Raw genomic sequence first — 21611 nt, forward strand, 5'->3', positions numbered from 1 at the left:
CATCTAAACAGAGATGGCTAATTCTTTCCTATGAAAGGGAAAAGAATTGGACAAACTTAGTAATATTATTTTGAAGTATATTCAGATAGAGTCTGAGCTTAGTGGAGGAAGGTCAGCCCTTCTGAAGGGACTGGAACCAGCAGAGTTGTCTATGAAGCAATATTTTGGAGAGACTGTCTCCCACAGCCTGCAGGGATTTGAAGTATGTCACAGGAGTTCATTTCCTGAGGACAAATATAATTCATTACCCAGATATCTAGCCCTAATATTTCTTGGTCTAACTCCATTTCAGTGAAGAGTGCAGTGGAATTACATCAGCACAGGAAAGGGGCTTCAGACTAACTGCTCTCTTACTGATAAATAATAAAAAGGCAAAAATATTCCACCTTGTCCACCTTTTTCAAAAGTACCTGATCCAGAACCAGCAGAAGTCAACAGCGAGTTTTCCCATGGACTTCAGCAGATGTTGGATCATAACATCCCTGGGAACTGGAGCACTTCACTCATTTACTAACCACTTTCTTATGGCAAATAAAGGAACTGCAAATGTCTGAATTTATGGTGAAAGTCCTCACCAGCCATAAAATGCAGATAACCAAAAAGCTGCAGCAGCTCCTATAAAGTTACCATAGCTAAAGTTGAGATTGTTGTTTTGGGGTAAATAATCTCTGTGTTGTCTTTAGCCATTTCAGTTTTTAAAATTATGGTTATTTTTCTCCTTTTTCTTTCGTAAACAAGAAAGCAGTTGTTCTGTAATAGGCTTTCTAACAGGTAATGAGATCAAGGTAAAATGAAAGTTAAATATTGCTCCATTCCCTTGGCACTGTTATTTGAATGTTCCCAACATTATTAATGTCAAAATACCTTGGAGTGAAATAACGGCAGTTTATCTGATATCAAGAGAGGTTGTTTTTCCTTGCTTGCCTCACTTAACAGTGGATTGAACAAAGTAACGGGGAATAATAAAGGATAGTTCCTGCTACGTGGGGATTGCTTACAATCCAGAAGCAGAACAAGCAGCTCAGAGCAAGGACAAGGGCTGAGAGAGAAGCTCTGTGAGGTGGGTGCTGTGGTGTGCACGCTTTGGCTCTGTCCCCTGAACGAACTCACGTCCTCAAGGGAAAACTCTCAGGGTTAGATCTGTAACGGGCTGTGCTAAAGCATGTTTTCAGCTCAGGACAAGGTTCAGAAGAGGGTAACGGATGGTGGTGACCATCTACTGGCTAGGTCAGCAGAAATCACCTGTCTCCTTCCTGTCTGAATTGTGGAGGCGAGGGAAAGAAAGCAAAATCCTAAATCCATTTATATCTAAGACATGTCTGCAGTAGGAGATATTTTCAAGTCCATCTCTGCCTGATTTAGAAGGGAGAAATGACTCTGTCTTCCACCTCCCCAGGCATCTGTTCAGCAAGCTGCCGACGCAGCCCGGAACAAGATTTCCTTTGTCTCCCCACTTCAGGTTGTCCCAGTGAGTGTAAGAATTAAATATTAATTGAACTAGCGAGACCTGTGAGAGAGAGAGAGAAAGCAGAAGCAATGCTATCATCTGGAACAGCTTCATGGGGAAAGGGCGAGGGAGGGCTGGCAGGGGCTGGCGATGCCCTGCCTGCGGGAGCAGACCTGGGACCACATCCCTGTGCCTGCGGGCAGCGCGCTCCCACAGCAAGGTGCTGCGGTGGGGTATGCCCCGGCAAAAATAACAACCGCAGGGGCTCGCGGAGCAAAAGCTTTGCCCCCTAGCAGCAGGAAGAAATGGTGAAATCGTTGTGTCTGGGGAAAAATGCTCGAAGGCGGGAGGGGATGTGGGTCCGCACTGCTTACGGGTAGAGGTTGTGGGGAAATGCTGTCTGGTCTCTGCAGGGCCACTCCGCTTCTGGCTGGAGATATCTGAAACAGAGTGCCCTCCGCAGTGAAATGTTGCAGCTGTGCAACTGCCAGATATATTTGCAAAGCGTTTTAGGACTGGGAATTAAGAAAAGGAAGGAAAAAAATAGCTTGGTCTAACTGAAGCATCAAAGTATTGTAAAAATACCGAAGCGGCCAAGAGTGATCAGCAGTGGGATAGGGAGGTGGTTTTCGTCTAGTCGGCAGTGCCGTTTTTGTGCAAGGAGATTTGGACAGCTCATGAAATTGTACACTCATAACTCCAGGCGAGGAAATATTTTGGAGCTTGCAGAGCATCTAGGCAGCAAGCTAAAGGTTTGGTTCTGGCAAGGTAGAACCTGGATTCAGTGCCACAGGTAACGGAGTTGCTAACACATGCCAGTCACTTGTGTAAAAAGACAAGCAAGGCAACTAGCTCGTATTTTAGTCCGTTGCTATTTGGCAATTAGTTCACACTGCTGCACCTCCTGTGCAGTATTAAACACGAGCTGGACTGCAGGTTTACCTCTGGGAGATGGAGCCAGACTTTTGTTAAACCATGAGTAAAGGTATACCTTGCTATATCTTCCAGGGTGAGGTAGAAGGGGTATTTCAGGGGTCGTCTTGATTTTATCCAAGTATATTTTCATCTGGATTGTGGGATCACTACTATAAAGAGGGTTTGGCATTTGGTGGTTATATAGCAACGTCTTACTGTTTGACAGGGACTTATCTGAGTCAGGAAATGAGAGCTGAGAGTAACTTGATATCAGTATTGTTGCATTTAATATGTGTATTTTGACTGTAAAAGAGCAAGCAGTAGCGTTGCCAGTAGTGTGAAAGCTCACAGGCTCACAACTACAGGAGTGGCTGCCTTTACCACAGTACCAACATCAGAAAGAAAATTATATGCACAGAAGTTAAAAATGCTGTAAGAAAGTTGATTTTACTTTTGCAGAGTTTGGAGCTACAGATGAAGAAATTTAGGGGATGTTTGGTCGTACCAACTGTTATTTATGACAGCTGCAAATGAATGAAATATCCTCTGCATCAATCCCTTCTGGAAATACAAGGCTTTCCTATGCCTTATGTCTTTTTAAAACTTATAATACAAAACACAGCCCATAGAAAAATATATAGACAAACATAAATATGAGGGGTTTTTTCCTTCGATGCATCCATGCAGCATCAGTATCTATAAATTTATATTATAGCTCTACTGCCATCAAGTGATAGAAAGATTTTTTGGTGAAGATACCCAAAAAAAAAAAAGAATCTGTGTAAGTTACAAGAGCTACAGAGCTCTTACACAGAACCAAGGCATATTTAATATTCCTCCCTGCCTCTTCTTCATGAATGGTATCTATGGTTACCCACTGCAAACCAAAAAAATCTTCATGAACTGCAACCTGTGAAAAGGAAAGGAGCCTAATCAAAGTACCCATAAAGATTTAATCATTGTTTGTGGGTTGCACAGATGAAAAAATCCATGTGCATGACCTTTCTTAACTCTTGCCTCACGTAATGTGCAGGGAGCAATAAGAGCAATTTCTTGTTTCTACCAGCAAAGCTGTTACAGCTCGGGAGCCATCTGTCTGCCATTTTCCTCTCCTTGGCTGCTTGCTAATGACTCTCTACTCCAAAATATGGGCTGTTTCAGCAGAGTAGAGGGGAAAAAGCTGAAGAACAGGCTGATGACTTGGTTCAGACCAGGTTAAGTCTGGAGCAGTTCCCTTGAAAACTGTGGGACACTGATAAAACCTAAGGAACACTAGGAATCACATCTGGGAGGTTTCCTGGCGTCATCCCATACAGTTTAGGGTTTGCTCTTGAGAGAGACAGCACTGAGAAAAGCCATCTCTCTGGGACCTTCTGCACAAAGTTGGTGTCTGTGCTGCATTCCTTCTGTTCACACTTTACTGCCTGCCCTGCTCTCCCCTCGGTGACTCCAAAACAGCTGCCACCAGAGCTACCTGACATGGGCTCTCCAGCCCCCCCCAGTGATTTTGACATCTGGGAGTGAAAGGGAGGGGAAAGTGCTAACTCCTAACACACCACCTCACTGCAGACACATGGAGAAAGCTTGCTGAAAGGAGTTCCCATAGGGTAGCAAAAGGCATCTTTGTCTTAGAAGTGTCCCTTCTCCTCTTAAACCTGATTAACAGCAGATCTTCAGCCAATGTTTTGCTATGCTTCCTGCTACTGTAAATCTGTAGGATCTGAACTGGAAATACTGTGGTCTCATGAAAAGGATGCTGAGGGGTTAAACTGACTGTGACCCCACTCATTTCAGAGAATCTATGGGAGAATAAGCTGGGACCAAGCAGTTGTTTGTGATTAGATTAACAGACTCAGCAATGGTTCATGTCTCGCATGTCTTATTGGGATTAAAAACAGTAAGGTCAGTTATGCCTCTTGCATCCTTCTGCAAGAGACCTTTGCAAGACTCAGCCTCTTTGTTGCACACACCATCCGAAACACACGTTCAGCTGGCAACTCTGCTTTGTCCTATTTCTGGAAACCACAGGAAACTGCAAATATCTCTGCTCAATACAAATACAATACAAATCAGGGACTGCTTGAAGCTGAGTACCCCAAAACAGCCTTTTTACAGATGTGACCTCATGCCTGAATAGGATAAAACGAGATGTATTTCACAAGCTTTTTCTGCTTAGTTGTGAACACGTTCAGCACAGGTTACATTGTGTGGAAGGGAAAGCGAGGCTATTCAAGGAGACACAAAAAAACCCTGGGTACAGGGTTCAGTTCCTAAATAGTCAGGATTAGGTTATTTCTTTGTAAGGCATTTTGAATTCCTGTAGAATGAAAGACACAATACAAAAGCACAGAACCTGGACAGTCAGTCAGACTATGGCAGAAATAAATCAGAAGAAACTCTAATGGCTCAGAGTCGTTTGGGTGATTAATGGCAAAAACAGCATTTGCCATCCAGTAGAATCCAGTAGACTCTTGAAGCCAAAGCAGATCTGACAAGACCTGAACTAACCACTTTGGGAGACATAAAAGGGAAAAAATATCCTAATAAAGCAGAAGCACTAATAATGGACTCAGGATATTTGTTCCAATTGCCCTGAATTTTGTTTGGAGCATAGCATCATCCGAAGAGACGTTTATGGACTAAGGCAGCTGAATATCAGGTCTGCCTGTCATGTCTCGATCAAAATAAATGGAGAAGGGAAACAATGTGAACAAAGGATAAAAAAGAAGGATGGAGACAGCACAAAGCAGCAAACAAGACTATTATTTCACACTTTTTTTCCCCCTATTTTTTATTTATTTTCTGTGGGCTCCTGTCACAGGCAACAGTAGGCTTCATGAGTCGGGAGATGCTATATGCCTGAGTGAAGTTGCAAGGGGAAAGGTGTATTCAAACACTTGGAGACCTATATTTTATTTTTATATATGTAAGGAAATACAGATACTATGAACATATAAAAACCTACATGCTTATTTGTACGTGTATATATAAAAATCAAAGAAAGCTCTGAATGGGGAAAAATATGTAACATATGTATCTCCATTTTAGATAATTTACTTTTAACAGTCAGTGACTGTTCCAAAGGCCATTTCCATGCCAGCAATGCGGTCTTTTCTTTGGAGTGCAGCAAGCTAGACAGGAGAATAAAGGTTCAATTAAGAACCTGCTTGCCTGTGACTGATAATGGTTTTGACATTTGCAGAGTCTCCTGACAACAATGCCCAAGCAAGGTGGGGAAAAGGAATTCAAAGAACAAGTTCTTTGCAGATGGCAATGACGGGCTTTAAACATCTGAGGGTTTGCACTCACGGCCTCAGAAACAATACCTCCTACCATGCAAGACTGCGCCAAACGTTTTAGCTTTCCAAGAAGCTGCATTGTCCTTTCTGAATAAAATCATCAGCTTTGAGGGAGCCTACCTGGAAAGTGTTAAATAAAGAGAAATGTTTATTTTACTCGAGCAAGCGCCCTGATCACCACCACTGTCACAAACAGGGAGGTAACTATAGAGAGGGAAGGAAACAGCTGGCTGACTGCCAGCCTAAGCTTTGCTTTTGATCCTGTCAATTAAAGTACCATCCTTCTAATCTGAGGAAGATCCAGAAGGTAAATTCCCATCAGGCCAGACTGAGGCTCCCAGTGCACCGTGCATAAAAGCTCTCTCAACCCAAGCTCTTGACTGAGGCATTTGGGGCAGAGAGTGCCGTTTGCTCTCTTCTGCGAGGTTACAGTTGTATTTTCAGGCATGGTTAAGATTAAATAAAGTTCAGTGGCACTGCCTGCCTGGGATAAAACCAGTGCTGCCTCTTTGAAACTGGCTGCCCTACTGCTTTTGCAAATGCCTTGATTGAAGGTGTGCATATTTGCCTGGGAATGTCCAAGCATCAGCCACTGGCCTTTTAGAAAAACTGAATTTTTAGCACCTCCTTTGCACATCCATGAAAAGAGTTGACATGATACAAATTTCTATTTGCACTGACAACTTTAGGGAGAGGGGAGAAAAGAAAGCTTAATTTCAAAACTCAGCTTAATGGCTCAGAAGCAACCAGAATTAGAGTCCCTTCACTATTCAGACTCCTGAGTGAACATGAACCAATTACTCCAGCTGATAGCCTCTGAGGCAGGCACAAAGCAGCAATATGTGGGAGACTGCATGGGAGAAGTGATCAAATGACCTGCTAAAGCACAGAAAGATGTCTTAATGCATCATGTCGGTGGTCCGGCTGGTTTAACATGACCACTGTAATTGCATCAAGTCCAGGTCACTTTAGAGGTAGGTATAAGCACATGCACTGGGATGTCTGCCATTCCCTGGGGAGGCCTCACCTTTCTTGACAATATTTAACAGTACAGTCTTAGCACATCTATACATCCTTCAAGTGCCTCAGGCCATGAGATTCTCACAACCTGTAAAGTACTTTTGTTCAGAAAAGCCCCATGGGGTTGAAAAGCTCACCCCTTTCCACAACACGGAACTGAAGCAGAGAAAAGACTTAAGAAATCTGCAACAATTACTGGTCTCACACGCCATATTTTAGCAGGGTGGCTGTCCTCACATTGTAGTTCATACATCCATGCAGCAGGGTTTATACTGCCTTTGAAACTTTATGAGAGTTCCCGGCTTCTAACGTGATGTGTCCCTCGAGTGTGATGTGGCTGAAAGCAAGGAGAAGAAACCTGCTGCTGCAACATGTCAGAGAGATTTGCCATTAACTCAAGAGCTTCAGGCCAGAAATTTTGGATGCAAAGAGCCAGGCTTCCAGTCTCAGACACAGAGAACATGATTGTTTTGGTGTCTACAGCTCATTAATTTATTACTCTAGGCCTGTATGGAGGGTACTTTTCCATGTCTGTCTTTCATATGACATCTTACAACATGACATAATAGAGCAATTTCAGAAAGAGAAATTAGAGCTATCAACTTGTCAGATCTTTTTTAGCCAGTGGATGGATTTTGCATAGACAAAACATGACTGTATCTGTATGCACACACAATACATGCATGAACCCACACACGTGTATCACTCACACATCAATGTGCTTCACTCCCTGTTCTTAAACTGTAAAAATCAGCCAAATCTCTGCTCAGCACTCAGCTGTAATAATTCAAATTACTAACACAGAGAAGAAAGGAGGGTTTTGAACAAAAACCAAGTTCATTCAGCTGACAGAACCATGTCATTTTGACCTCTCCTATGTGCTTCCCAGTCTCTGTCATCCAAGAGTGTCTAGAAAACACTTGAAGAGAATGTAGAGAGAGTGAAAATGTGAGTCCTTAAACACGTAAGTGTGGTATTCCTCTATTGTCATTAAAAAAGATTTATTCGGGGGTATTAAGGAGAGTGTCTAGTAGGATGAAGTGTTCCCTTTGCCTTTGTGAAGAGGAGCTCTGCTTCCAAAGGGCTGCTAAAAAGGATAGAGAAGACTTTGAAAATTCAGTACCAGCACTACCCATGCTGATAGGATCTTACTTTCTCTCCAGTTTTTTCAAAGCCGTCGTTTTCTCCTGCAAAGGAAATACATAATATCCACAACACTGATTACCACAGGCAGATACACGAAGCAGTTAAACAAGATCTATGTTGGAAACGAAACATATTCAAGCCACAGAGGAAGCCAAGATGGGCAAGTCCAACTTACTATACAAGCAGAAACATGGCACTAACCCTTCCAAAATCTGCCCACAGACCCCGTTCTCCGAAACAAAACATGGCAATTTGAGTAGAACCAAGGTGTTATATTTGTGAGTATGCCTGTATGTGTTTATGGTTTAGTTTTATTTTACTTGCCACATCCAATTGTTCTTTGAACCCATCAAAAACTTTGGTACCCAAAACATTCAAACATCAGACAATGAGCTCCATGGTTTAACAACATATTTTATGGAAAGACACTACCTACTGCCATCACCTGTTATCTCAGTTAGGGCTGTCACTACAAGAAAGACATCGACGTGCTGGAACACATCCAAAGAAGAGCAACGAAGCTGGTGAAGGGTCTAGAGCATGAGTCTTTATGAGGAGTGACTGAGGGAACTGGAGTTGTTTAGTCTGGAGAAAAGAAGGCTGAGGGGAGATCTTATCGCTCTCTACAGCTACATGAAAGGAGGTTGTAGACAGGTGGGAGTCAACCTCTTTTCCCAAGTAACAAGTGATAGGACAAGAGGAAATGGCCTCAGGTTGCACCAGGGGAGGTTTAGATTGTATATTAGGGAAAAATTCTTCACCAAAAGGGTTGTCAAGCATTGGAACAGGCTGCCCAGGGAAGTGGTTAAGTCACTATCCCTGGAGGTATTTAAAAGACATGTAGACATGGCGCTTAGGGACATGGTTTAGTGGTGGTGGACTTGGCAGTGTTAGGTTAATGGTTGGACTTGATGATCTTAAGGGTCTTCTCCAACCTAAATGATTCTATGTTTCATAGTGTTCGTGTTATAAAAGGTAATGAACAAAGACAAGAGAGGGCATCCAAAGATGGTTAGGAAAGAATTCTTCAAAGAGCAAAATCAACTAGAAGAGGAAGAGATGAACGCAGAGCTCTAGGAAAAGACAAGCTGCCAAAGTTACAATATACATTCAGTATAGATGTACTGGCAATATAGTCGCAATAGACAGAGCTCTGACACTTTTCCTGTGTGCAACACAAGAGAAGGGTTACATGTTTTATTTCCCATAGGTATTGGAATCAGCATGAAAGACATTGATGTTTGGTGAAAAACATGAATACAATACTGAAGGCAAAGGGGATATGGTATAAGGAGCTTTGTATAAGACTGATCATAACCAAGGCAAAAAGCATCCCTGGAGTGCAGTGATCATGGAAATCATTGTCCCTGTGCAGAGGTGACACAACGTGCTCCATGGAGACAAAGCGCAGAGTCTTGTGCTGCAGCAGACAGATGGACACGGCCCATCCCTCACTCTCAGGCATTGTACCCACAGCCCAGAGGCTGCCCTGGGCGTTACGTGTATGACCGCCAAGTACAGAGGCTTTACTGCACAGCTGAGTAGAGATGGAAGAACAGTTTAGGTGGATCAGGTTATGAGCTTCTTATGTCTATTAATTACACTTTATAAACTACAAAGCATATGACAGTGCATAATGGTAAGGCTATGTCCCAAAACCATGTTCACGAAATATCCACAGATATGTCTTCCTTGTGTATATTATTTCTTTGATTAGTTTAGGGTGGCTCTCACTGTACAGGAGCTGAGGTTTTCTGTGGGAGGCTTCACAGGCTATTTAAGAGTTACTGTCCTGTTTACATACCTCCTGTAGTTAGATCATAGTGACATGAACCCTATTCTTGACTCTCATATTGAAGTACCAAAAAGGATGTGAATTTCAAAAGGTTTCATATTCTTCTGGGAACTGGATAAACAAATACGCTGACTTGTTACAGCAAATACTATGTACCTATTGGGATGTTCATCTTGTACAAGGTAATAGCAAAATGACAAAGCAGGATGAGACAATCTTTTGCAACTGTATCTGTCCTGGGGAATTAAAAGGCAAAGGGGAAAGAAGAAAGTTTAGTCTTCTTGAAGTTTAGCTTAGTAGAAAAAAATGAAATTCCACGGGGAACATAAAGGATCACTTTGAGACAGCTGCACGGGAACTGCAGCTAGTTTCAAATTTCTTGGGACAAATGTGTAGATTTAAAAAAAAAAAAAAAAAAAAGACAAATGATTTATTTCTATCAGAGAAATATCATAAGGCAAAAATAATGGGGGCCAAGGCTTTGTCAGATTAGATCTTATCACTAGTCCATCAAGTCAGGTCTTTGCCTCCAGAAGTGATCAGCAGCTGATGTTGAAAAGGAAGGGAGAAAAAAAAGAAAACATTCACCATGCATCTGGTAATGCTGTAAGGCCATAATTGGAAGAAAAGCTGCACAGGCTTGTGCAGACTCTGTCATGACTGACAGTAATAGAGAACAAATTCAGAAATCCAGTTCAGGTCCCATTTGCTGAGGTGGAAGAGGACATGAGTGTTGAACAAAGGGGTTTAGTTTAGCACAGCTGGTTTGGAAATAGGTCTAACTGGTAGCATCTCCTGCTCTCCCTGCTGCACTGCCTTAGTCTCTTTTCTGTGAACAGAGCACCCCACCAAGCTCTGATGCTGGGAAGGGCTTCTCCAGCTTTCCAATGGAGCAGCTCACTAAAGCATTACTGATTTCTCTTTTAGCACACATGGTTGGAAAGAAACATGCTCTGGGCTCCATCAGCAGCTAGTGCAACCATGGAACAAACACTTGCTATGCTGATGCGCTTGGGTTCCCAAAACTGGACCCAAATTTCTACATTTTCTTTAGTCTCGGTTAGTTTCAGGATCTCTGACTTGCACCTTCTTTGCCCCAGAGCTCTGGGAAGCTGGATCCTCCTTTCAAATTTGAGGCCGCTCCCTGGAAAGCCAGCATGAGCCTATCTTTGACTCCAGAGATAGACAGCTCACAGACAAATCCAAGATGATCCAAAAAAACACAGTATTTGGCATGCCGAGTAAAGCACCACTATAATTTATGTAAGTGAGATTGGAAAGATATTGACATCTCCTATTACTCCTAAATAAACACTTCATACAAGGGTGGATGTAATCCTGTCCCAGAAATGAGGGATGAAGGGCAGGACAGAAAAAGAGCATGTACACATGTAGCCCCTGACCCAGAACATAACCATTGTACCAGACAGAGATAATAGGGGTTATAATCACCTTATTTGTTTCCTTTCATCGAAGCCTTCTACTTTTTCAACATGCCAAGTCTTCTCAAGCATTTGTTAACAGGAAAAGCACAAATTCACTGGACAGGTTTTACAAAGTCAGTTGGTGATTTTCTGTGGATTTCCTCCTGCCCTTACGTCCACACACAGGAATGCTCAAGGAAAAGTAGGATGAAATTTAAATGGCAAATTCAGAAGAGCAAATCTTGACAGCCACTAATATTAATAATATTATTAATATTATTTCTAATAATAATTATTATTAATATTAATCAATTAATCTACTTACTAATATTATTTCCACCTCAGGAAAACTTCTGTGCACAATGGAAAACTTTCTCACAGAAAAAAACACTGAATAATTCTGAATGATGAGCAAAATAATTTTGAAAAACCAAACAAGCAAAATCTGCTTACAAATAAATGCAGAAAACCTGAGATAAATTCTTGCAAATAACTTTTCAAGGTTGGTTGAAGTTGCTAATGGCTACATTTGTCCAGCCTTTAAAAATTTTGCTTAAGCACCATTCATATTAGATGACGTCTCGCAGTAAGCATGCACAAAACTCCTGAAATCCGTGTCAAATCACTTTCATCCATCTCTGGTATTAACCATTTGAGGCATTTCCACTTCCCTGCTCTGCTTCCTGCCACCTTTGAGAAATTGTTTTGACACTTCTTCTTTCATCCCTCAGAAATTATTTCATGGCAAAGGAAATAAAAAATGACAACAAACCCAGTAACTTAGTACCCTTTAAAACATGCTCTTCCAACTGCACTAACAATCTCATTTTTGGGCATTTTCTCTGAAACTGATGGCCAACTGTCTTAATGCCCCGCAGTCTTGCTTCAAGCTATCAACTCTCCCAGTCAATCATTAACCCCCAGAAAAAAAAAAAAAAAAGAAAGAAAAAAAAAAAGAAGAAAGCCCTAGGCCTTGGCATTACTGCTTAAATATAAAAATTTGTTAGTATAATAACATTTTATGGTGTCATTCACAAGATAAAGCTTACAGATCACTCTTCTGGATTCTTCATAGTATCATGGAAATGCTACCCAGAGGGGAACTCTGGAGATCACTAGTCCAATTTCATGCTCAAAGCAGGATCATCAGTAACACAGATCCGCTCAGCCATGGCTTCATCTAGCAGAGTCTTGAAACCTTCTCAGGCAGATTTCACTGCAACGCTGGGCGCCTTTCCCAGGGCTGCACCGCCTGCCTGGTAATGACAGGTTTACTTAAAACCCAACCTGAGCCTCCCAACCTGCATTTTGTGCCTCTGCTACCTCCTCTGCCCTTGCTGAGAAAAACCTTGTCTCTTACATCTTTGCAGCTCCCCTTCGAGGAACTGCAGGCTCCCGTTGCTTTACCAGCCCAGCTCCCTCAACCACCCCTGCAGCACACCTGCTCCAGCCCTGGCTGGATGGTGGCCCTTCATTCAATCCTCTCCTTGCCCCTCTCCATCTGTGGACACAGTTTTCCAGGCACAACCTCAGCAGCACCAGCCACGGGGAATAAATTTCCACTGCTTGCTGGCCATGCAGGATGTGACTCATCACAGCAAGAGTGCATTTCTGGATCCTGTTGTACCTGGCATCCCTTGTTACCCCCAGGTTCTCTCCAGTGGGGCTGCTTTCCAGGCAGTCAGCTTCCAGCTGGTTTCTTGACCCCAAGAACAGAGCTTTATGCTTCCCTTTGCCAAACCTCATGGGGCTTTTAGCCATCTTCAAATTAACCCAGGTCCCCTGGGCAGCCACTCTGTCATCTGTCACACCAGTCTCTCCCCCTAGTTTAGTATCATCCACAAATTACTTTTTTTATACTGCTGGTTTTGGTAACACAGCTAAAGTGAAGCAACCATTTAAACGTCACCCCTGGTGTGTTTGCTTGTGGTAGATAGTTTGTGTAAATTAGTGTCTCCTGCTCTTCTTGCTGTGCTGCCTGCTGACCCCATCCTACAGCTGAATTAGCTCTGCCTTAATAGATTTCCCCCACATATTTCAACGCTACAATATAAAGCCTCATTTCACAGTGATTCCTGGAATCAAAAAAACCCAGCACCCAGCAGTTTGAATCATCTGTGGGACTGGGGTACCCTGCAAGCTTTCACAGCCATAAAACCTCTGCTGCCCTGGGCTTGTCCTAGGGAGACGTTTCTCCTGGGAGGATGAAGCAGTCTGTATATCTCTTGGTGCAAAGGTTTACTAAAAAGTTTACTTTTTTGGCTCCTTTGCCTGTGAACAAGAAGAGTTTCCCTGTTTCTTTCCTTTCCTCTTTGCAGAATGAGTTTTGTTTTTCACAAAGATATGAGAACAATTCTGTCTTTTTCTTCCCACATACCATATCTCTTTGTCAAAGAAATGGTCCCCCTCCCAGGCATAGATCACTGGCCTGAATAGGCTGCTGCTACGTGAGAAACAGGAAAATTATAATACTGCCCTTTACTTTGTCTCAAAAGTCAGGTGCAGCTCCTTCCTCTCCTTCCCTTTCTGCCCCTTAAAATTCATCTCTAAGTAGCTTAAAGGAAGAGCTGTTCCTAATCCAGTTCCAGCAGACAGAATGCTCTCTAAAAAAAAAAAAAAAAAAGAAAGAAAAAAATCAGAAATAGGTTCAAAAAGCATCACTGCTATGTTGGGAGAACTGCCAAAACGATATGAATGATACATAAAAGATAAAACACCTAACAAAATCCTCCAGTGCTCCAAAAAATAGTTCAAAGAAAAGGCATCAGAGTCCAATTACCTGCCCACAGGGCGTAGTGGTTGAATACTGTACACTAGAGAGCAGGGAAACACCAACTTTTTGGCCACCCATGTTTTCACGCAGGCGCTAATTGCAATGGGCTCGCTGTGGTAAGTGGCACATTCATTTGCTCCCCCTGTGGTCACAATGGGACCACTAATGGCACCTGTGAGACTGAGTTCGGTGGCAGATCTCCTCAGAGCAACACCGCCAGGGAAGCAGGTAAAAGCCAATTTATTCCATCTTTACTCCAGCACCTGCTCAAGGTCACACATTTTCTATCTGAAGCACCATTTTGTTTCTGATGTGCATCAGAATGCTGCTGCCGTGAACTTTGTTGCCTAAAAGACATACGAAACCTCTCCATATTTCAAACCAAGTTATAGATTAATATTTATTTTACCACCACTCTCAATCAGTGCTGTTTATCTGGGATATCTCCCTTCTCATTGCCCTATCTTTATATCTCATTATGCCAAGCACTATCATACAGGCTTTTGTCTCAGTTGCATCTCCCAGCTCTCTTCTACACTGCAACACAGAACCACGGGCAGAGAACCAGAGAAAAACTTAGTTGCCTGAGTCCAAAGCAAACCCTCATTTGACCATTAAACTGGAGTTTCACGTCTAATTTGCGTTTCCCTGTTGCCTACTTGCATACTAAGGCAGACTGCATCTCAGGTGGACTTCTACTGTTTCTCCCTGTCCTCCTTCCTACAAATCTAGCAATATTTCCATTCTAGAATTTAATACATTGTGGGTTTGCAAGCAATAATTAAAATAATCCACTTCTCTGCCTTTCTTTTTTCAGCATGACCGTCACCTCCTGAACACAAGCTGAGTGAGTCAGAGGAGACAGCGATCTGAGCTCTGTGCAGACCTGAACCCTCTGCTGACATTTCATGATGTCAGTAGAAAACAGCAAGTTTTGTAAACTTTTTCTTTCTAGGCAATTACTGTATTTATCCTTTTTGGGTCTCATCCCAGACAGAGATTAAAAATGGGGCCATCTTAGGCAGGTGATTCATTTTACATACATCCACGTGACTCACTGACACGCTTGAAGTCAGACATGAGTGTAAATCTCGGTGAATTGGGGCAATTAACCTCAAAGTTGTTTCTCTGACTTTCCCAGTTTTCCTTGCCACAGATCTGACACGTATGCCATTCTCATCTTCATTTTATCTCTGATCATCAAACTTTTGTAAAGAAAGGTCAGTGACATTTCATTGTGTTTCCAAATGATGACATCTCAGACCTCGTCAAGCTTGCATTAAAATGCTCTTTTAATGACAAACACGCTATCTGACCCCTGTCTTTGAGTAAATCTAGGAGCCAACATGAACTATTTCTATTGACAGCTATAAAAATGAGCGGAGGCTAAAATCTTTCACATTTCTGTCTTTGTCCTCCCTCGGAATTACTGATTGAATGTCCCCTCTTTTGAGCGAAAGCTGAAATATGGATTTTTTTTTTTCATCATCACCACTTGCACAGCTGCATCAGTCATTAAGCTGTCCTAAAGATCTGTTACCCAGGAGCTAGATGCCAGGTATATATCGTATCCTGAGGTGAGTTGTGGCAAGGCATAAATTGATCATGTGGTTCATGCCTTTGAAACCCAAATGAAAGAACATCAATTGTCATCAACTCTAGGAATATAGATAGAAAAGACCAAATCAATTCTGGACTAAATGTGTTATGGAATGAAAAGATATTTAAAAAAAAAAAGCAAACAAACAAACAAATCACAGGTTATTTTGATCAGAGGCAAAAAATTATACTTTTGGATGCAGCATATAAAATGGAGAGCAATTTCTTCAGTCAGTCAGTCCATTCCCCAAACATTTTAGGCAACTGCATGCTAGAACTACAACCCCAAATGTACGAGGCTCCATATTACGCTATGCTTTTACTCCTATTGTCTCTATTGAAAAGTCATTCTAGAACTACAACTGTCCACAGATTAACTTCCTTCAAACATCCAGGTGAAATGTAGCTGTGGCCCTTTTAAAGCTATTTGCACTTCTGTCAGAATAGGTGTTTATCTTAAACGTATTCTGTTAAAGTTCCTGCTGTAGTTACAAAGTCTTTCACATATCATGGTGTCAATATAGTCTCATTCCCCTTAAATTACAGTTTTCTAGGTTAAATAATCAAAGCTATTACCTTTATTTTTACAAAGGTAGATTTTCCATCATCTATTTCAAGTTTGAATTCATCCTTCTTGAACATGTGTAAATAGGACTGTATGTTATCACTGTAAATGAGATCCTACACCACCATATAACTCCCAGTTTCTGCTGGAAATACCTTCTGTGAGATACCCTCATATCCCATTTTCTTTTCTCACTATTATCTTGAAGACCCATAACCATCCTAAGATCAACAAATACAACCAGGTCTTCCTTCTCCTCTGTGGCTGGTTTCCAAGCCTACAGCAGGAATTCTTGTTATGCATTCTTGACTGAATGATATTGCATTTTGTAGCACTGAATTTCATTCAACTGCTGTTGCTCCACTCTTTGCTGCCACCCAGGTGCTCCCTCATGTTACCCCATCCTCCTCTTTGCTCAATGTCATCAGCAAGTTTCACCCCCATCGTCTCACTTTTTATGCTAGGGACAGCAATTGAAATTTAAATGCCCTTGATCTAAAGATGTGTCTTTGTAAAGCTCCAGTAGTAACATCCCTCCTTCTTGATAGTTCAGTTTTTAACCAAACACACTGTTATTTCTCTTTTATGCAGTTCCTTATCTCCTGAATGATTTCTGTACGAATCCCTGACTTCCCCATGTGATAGTTACAAATGTTCACTGAAGTCTAGACACATTAAAAATGTTATCATTCCTAGATCTAAAAAAAATCTATCAAAGAAGATAAGTTATCTAGCAGTGAATTATATGTAATAAATCCCTGTTTTCATTTTGTTCCATTTATCTCCATGTTTTTAATTATTCTATCCCTCTGAAAAATTTGAAGTCTTCCTTCCTAGCCACACTAGAAAGTCTGTATATGCCTAGACCTATTTTTTTGCCTTTTTAATGCTTAAGTTTTGTTATTTGACAAGTGTATAGCTTTACCTTTGTCAGGCTTACACTAGACCCACAAGTTCATGTGCAAGGTTTGTCTTAATTCCAGGATGGAGAATAACTAGTCTCCTAATTTAATTCTTTTAATTCTTTAGACCTGCGCTTACATACCTGATTAATGAGTTATATAAAAGAATATCAAATACTATGTGTGTGCTATTTGCTATAAAAACCGGAAAACTCCCATCATTTACACATGATACATCTGTAGTACGGGGCTTACAGTACGAAGTCTAGAGCAGTATTCAGTTGTCTAATTACCTCAAACACAGGTATCTGAAATGGTCCAGGGCATCTCAGAGAGCACAGAGCTGGCAGATACAACACAGGACCTACAGGAGACCTTGGCTTTTCTGGAACAGTTGCTGCATGGCGTGTGCGGTACCCTAAAACATGTAATTGTGGAGTACCTGACTAAAACGCACCCTTAATCTACCAATTTTTGCTGGAAGAACCAGAGGGGTGAAAATAAAAATTGGAGCTGGTAACAAGGCTGCATTAGATTAGTTTGGCTTAGAAATAGGGTTGGTGTTTCCTAGCACCGAGATTAACAGGGCAAAGTGGTGTCACCACGTTTATAAAGGATATCTCTGGAGAAGGCAGGCTTCAAGCTAGCTTTGGGAAATCTGGCTCTGTGCTAACTTCTTACAAGCTTAAAAATTGTGATTTGCCTGGTTGCCACTTTTTACGGAAGAAAATTATTGTCTGAACACTCATGATATTGCCAGATATTAAGACAGGACTTCAGAGGTCCAGCTACTCCATCAGCAAGGAATAAATCTCCTGGCACGGCCAGCTAGCCAAATACACTCAGGCTTTCTTGCTTTCTGATACTGACCAACATTACCATCAGAGCTCAGGGATCAGACCTCACTGATAAGCTTCTGGAGATTGATGCCTGGGAGAAAACTTTCCCCTCACTTGTACCTTCCTGGACTTTCAGAGCTGTTAGGTTGTTTTTTTCATTTGGATTTTGGCTTTCTCTGGAGTACTGGGATAGAGAATCAGATGCTCACCTGGTCATACCCACCATTATAAGTCAGTTTCCTTGCCACTGCAGGAGCCTCAGATATTAATTTTATTTCCATTTCTCCTGTTCCTTGCTTATATTTCCCAACAGGTTTGCTGCCTGAGAAGACGAATGCTTGAGTTCAAAGTCACCTGGGAGAATCTAAGTAGGATGTAATGACTTGCAAGTCGGATTAAATAATCTAATCACTCCTTCTGGCCTCAAACTCTATGAAACCATATGAAAATGATACAAAAAGAACTTGCCTGTATGACCGTGTGTTGTGGTTTAGACACCGTGAACAAAAAGAAACGCTTCTCATTCAATTGCAGGTAATGATTTTGACATGGTCTCTGAACTCTTGGCTTTGCACATGCCAGAAGCTTAACAACTTGAGGAAATTTTGATCTCTGATTCCAGCTTTTATCTGTGGAGGTGGGAGGGAAGGCAGCATTAAGTGCAAAATTGCCAGAAAAGGGCTGCTTGGATCAGCAACTTTTAGCTCTTCCACTGTGATTGTAATTATTTCAAGTCACAGCTTAAGAGAGGGAAAACACCACATCATGACCAAACTGCCACCTAACCTTGGACTTTGCGTGAAGTTAGGAGAAATGTTGCCTCCAAGTTTTCTAGTACTGGGCTCTTTGATGGAGGAAAAAAAGTATAAGAAACTGCTTGGTTTAATAACAACTGTGCAGCAAGAGGAAATTATTAATTGCAGCAGATACTACAAATGTGCTATCTCAATAGTACATGTAAAAATAAATGAAATGGTAACATTATTGCTCTAGCTTTTCCATTATTTAAATTCTTTTTCCTTTCGAGTTCACTTATGCTATTGTCGTGCTGTAGCACTGTGCTTTGAACATGTTCCTGCCCTGCTCCAGGAGGTCTGCTGGGGTAACATCTCTGTCATACAAGTCAAAATTCTCTAAATTAATTGCTCCTTTCATCCCTTAATTAGAACTACGCTAATTTCCTTCAACATCATTATTATATAAAAAGCCACGCCTTCAGCTCCATGTTGCTCTAATATGTTGATGCGGGAGATGGAAATCATAAAAGCACCAGTATAGCGGATGTATCACGGGTAGCAATGAAATTTTTTTACTAGACCGCATCGTTGCCAACAGAGGATCATTTTCTAGATCTTTAAGCAACAAGATTTTCTGATAATTCCATGGATTCCTGCACAATTCCCCCCTTTCTGGCAGAAGCCTAAACCAACAGTTAATAAACCTCAGTAGTGGAATATTCTTCCTCAGCTGACCTATGTCACTGGGTGCTCTAAGAAATTTCTGCCTAAAGAGAAATAAAAATAATCAAAGTCGCATGCAGGATATGACACCGAGTCTTCTTTTAAGTAGTTAATTTCTGATACTTCATACTAAAGTAAGAAAAGACTTAATAGTAGATTTTCAAAGCTCAGGTTCATTTCTGTCCAAGGATGTCATTGTTAGGTGGCCATGCAGGTTTTTTTTCAATACATGGGTTTTTTTGTTTGTCCTGAAGTTGAAATGGTTATTTTACAAGCAGATGCACCTTTAATATTGGAATGTGGAAGGACAAACATAGAGGAGGGTATTCAGTTCAGGAAGTTAAACTGCCTATTTAGAAATTAAAGACCAAACATGCTTTAAGGCAAATGACTTTTTGAGACCAAATACAATTTAGTCTTTACTTATTTTCATATTTCTTTACAGTTGCCATGAGAATATGTTAATAAGCTCTGTAGAGTTTAAAATGATGCAGGTAATTGCTTTAAGCAATTTTAGTGCTATTAAAGATAACAAACCTCTTGTGCGAAATACTTTGCTAAGCAATGATCAGCAGAAAAGGGGTAAAGATCTCTTAAGTGCAAATGTGAGTTCTTTTCGTGGGTGAGCTGAAGTGAGAATACAATTACATTACCTATAAATTAAAGGTGTGCAGATATTCAAACACCTACCATCTCAATCTTTCGTTGACTCATGCAGAAAACACATCAGAATTTTGACTAGCTCCATTTCTACCATTCAGAAGCCTGTGTGTGATTTCTGAACCCACCTCCAGATTGCACTGGTAATGTTTAAATTGCAATGTTATTCATCACAACACATTTATAATACCTGAAAATGAATTCCTCCCAAATTACTTGGAAGACACTCAGAGGAACAAGTGAGTATAAATCTTGCAAACTTTGCTTTCATTCCTTTTCCTGACCTTCAGATTATGGCTACAAAATAGTCTCCTTCTTTTTGCGTCTATCTCATGAAAAATGTTTCAGAAAAGTTACTCTTAGAGAAGTTTGGGACTTTGAAAAAATAAGTCACGCAAAGGCTTGAAGATCCAAGTGAGCCATAATATAACTTGTTTCTCTAAGACACACCATCACTTCACCAGGGCTGAACAGCGCTGTCCAAACCCCTTGCTATTTCATGGCTTTGCAGCATCCTCATAGTCTGTGCCTCAGTCAGGTCAGTCCCCAGTTAAGTGGCTCTGCTTTCCCACAAGCAAATCCCAGTTTAAACAGACCCTGGATCTTTTAGGGCTTTGGCTTTAAACCTGATGGAAACCAGAGGTCACTTTTCTCCCTTTTTTGTTGTACGTATTCTTCAGCTCTGTGAACCGTTGGCCCTCAATCTAGAAGGGATCTTCTAGTGCTACCCTGCTCCAAGGAATATGTGAAGCAAGGTGGGTAATAGTTGCCAAAGTAGCTTGGAAAAGGAAAAGAAAAGAGAAAAAAACATTGGCTGAGCTAGCATACACATCACATCACTGTGACTGTTAAACCTCTGCTACCATCTGGCACATGCTTTAGTAGTACCGGCCCAGCTAGTCTATAATATTCATTTCTTGCCAAACTGAAAGGTTAGAGAAAGTTTCTTCCACTTTTTTTTTTTTCATTGTGAGCCATATCTCTGTGGTAAAACAGACCAGAACAGCATTTCAAAGCCTGCTGCTCACAGCTTACAATAGGAATTTACTTCTTTTCCTCTTTTTGCCTTTTTTTCCCCCAATTTATTTTTTCACCCCTCTGGACAATGTTTTAGGGTAGAAACAGCTCTCTTCCAAACAGCCAGGAAAAAACAACAACTCTTTCCTTCCCATTCTCCTCAACTAGCAACATCGATTTTTTAGCCATTAGCTCCTGTGAGCTGAATGTTAATGAGCCTGCACGATATAAGTAATGATGATGGATGCTTTCCAGGTGCACTTATGGATAGCCAAGCATTATTTCTTTCCATGGGCTAGCTGTAACGGCTCCTACCTACAGGGAGCTGCCATTTGGCATGTATCCATCTATTACTGCACTATCCTTTCACTGAAGCTCAATGTATGGGGTAACTGCAGTTCACAGAATTAATGCCTAATCACTGTGATTTGGGGAATTCCCCTTCCTTTTCTTATTTATTTTTGACATCAGAAGAACTGTATTCTTGTAGTTTTCCCTCCCGATCTGGTCTCATTGAACTAAATAGCCAAAATACCTTTGGGGTTTTTTGGTTGTTTTGGCTTTAGGTTGGGTTTTTTTTGCTAAAAACTTCATCCCTGAATATTTGCCACATGAGGGTGTTCCTGACTTAGGCAAGCAGCTCCTAAGAAGGTCACACGGCCATTTGTATTGAATAAGGGGGGAAAAAGACAATTGAAATTTTGCGAGATATTCCTTCACTCCTTTCTTCAGCAAAATTCTCAGCCCTAA

Source organism: Charadrius vociferus, unplaced genomic scaffold, assembly GCF_000708025.1.
Source record: "Charadrius vociferus isolate BGI_N301 unplaced genomic scaffold, ASM70802v2 scaffold213, whole genome shotgun sequence".
In the NCBI taxonomy this organism is placed as follows: domain Eukaryota; kingdom Metazoa; phylum Chordata; class Aves; order Charadriiformes; family Charadriidae; genus Charadrius; species Charadrius vociferus.